The sequence below is a fragment of the Hyposmocoma kahamanoa genome, unplaced genomic scaffold (assembly GCF_003589595.1).
Source record: "Hyposmocoma kahamanoa isolate Upper Pololo Valley unplaced genomic scaffold, ASM358959v1 87, whole genome shotgun sequence".
NCBI classification, from domain to species: Eukaryota; Metazoa; Arthropoda; class Insecta; order Lepidoptera; family Cosmopterigidae; genus Hyposmocoma; species Hyposmocoma kahamanoa.
This window is the reverse complement of record NW_020654422.1, coordinates 10,954,576-10,956,674: the sequence shown is the minus strand read 5'-3', so window position 1 is coordinate 10,956,674 and position 2,099 is coordinate 10,954,576.

Here is a 2,099-nt window from a genome sequence, read left to right as displayed (position 1 = left end):
GTGTGCGTGTGCGTGTGCGTGTGCGTGTGCGTGTGCGTGTGCGTGTGTGTGTAAACGAGTTGAAGGCTGGGGTTCAGAATACGATTTGTAATCCAATTCATTACAACACGTTATTAAAAGTTACTCAAAGTGAATTCGTTAAAAGATTAAATTTGTGTATCCAAGACAATGGAGCTCATTTCGAGCAACTAATTAGTTAGATTACTATTTTTTTCGTTTTATTAAAATACGTTAAGATATCATGGTTTTTTTCCATTTAATTCACCAATTTTGTGAGAGAGATTTTATTCTTATAATTAACCCTATCGATCGATGCTAAAGTGCAAGGTGCTTTTTTTTCAGATTAAAGCGGGTAAGATTCCCGCGTGTTGCTAGAAATTTTCGAAAATCTATGAATGCTGTTTTATTTCTTTTAAAAAATAAAGGAATGTTTCCTTTAAGTAAAAATTTCTATCTCCAGTATTTAGAGTACTTTCCCTCCAGGTGGCATTACAAATTTCCACCCTGTATATATAGCAGCACTTACCTGAACCAGCTCTTTCACAAGGAACTCTACTGCTGATAGAACTCCAACTGGGCTATGATGCGAGTCACGTAAGATGGAGACCATACAGGAGCGGCATATTCCAACAACATTCGGACATAAGCGAAATACAGCTTTATTTTGGCATTATGGATGAATGTATATCTACAACAAATAGTTTATTATTATATTTTACGCCTAGACGTGTCAACTCGTATTCATCTGTAATGCATTTATAAAGCTCTCCAAAAATATACTTCTTTGCATTTTTGTAATTAAGTAATAAATAACAAACGCAGCAATTCAAGCATCTGCATCATCGCCTTTTATTCCTTTACCTACATCCTGTTTTTACACATTTTGAACATTGTAAGTTTAGATTTCGTTATGCAGATTAAGTTTCATTACACTAGGCTTTGAAAATCTATAGTTTTACTTCTGAGTATGTAATGTTATGTATATAACATATTTCTTTTTTTAAACAAACCAAACGTTTAGGGTTATATTAGTATATATAAAAATTATTATTGAATTAATTTTAAAGTAAGTGTATTTTTTTTATGCTCTTGTTGTGGTGCATTAATAGTATTTTTACGATGTTCCTTCTATAATGATAGAGCTATAATTATAGAAGGAACATCGCATTTGTATAGAAATATATTTTTGGATATATATTTTTTATTATATTTCTTAATTTGCCTGTAAACTTATCAGTATTATAGTACACTTTATAGTATATTTTTTTTAATTCGCTGCTAACTTCACACCGCGCAATTATTGGTATATTGCTTTTTCCAAAATGTAGCTGAAACAATAAAATTCTTAATCATGTACTTTTGATAACAGCTTTTTGATGTTTGTTAATTTATTTATTTGAATTTGGTGCATCATCAGTAATATTCATTTCGAGGAATATTCAATAAGAAATAAGTTATGCATTAAAAGGGGCAGAAAAGTCGAGTAGATTGCGGATTTCATACCAATGCGTTATAGTGCACGTCAGTAATACGCAGGTAATAGGCGACTGTTAGTGTGTTTTTCCAGCCGGCGCCGTTTAGGTGCAGCGGCAGCGTCGCGCGGATCCGGGTCAGGCCGTCACGTAACGGGCTGGTGATAACGGGAGGCCTGCGCCCGCGCCACCCGCCGCCTAAGCTAGGTCGCGCAGCGGGATGATGCGGAAGCGGTTGCGACGGTCAAGATTAAAGCACACCAGTAAATTTGCTCGTTCTCAAAGTAGATTCTTAGACGGAAGATAAAACTAACGAACTGAAACTACTGATACAAATCATAATGCGTTAATACCTGTGGTTAATTCGTATATAGCCCAGTGGCTTACGTAGCCCACGTCTTTACTCAGCAGTAATTTCTAACCATAGTGAAACAATTGACGACACCCGTCAATTGTTTCGAATTCGGGCTGGCCAATCGGAGCGCAGTTGTCACAGTAATGATAATGGCAGAATAGTTTTCAAACAAATGAAATGACCTTTCGTCTCTATTTCTGGTTATATACTCGATGATTCTAACAGAAGTTTCGTAATTTTTTTTGTAGCTTAAATCGAATGAAATGTGGTAC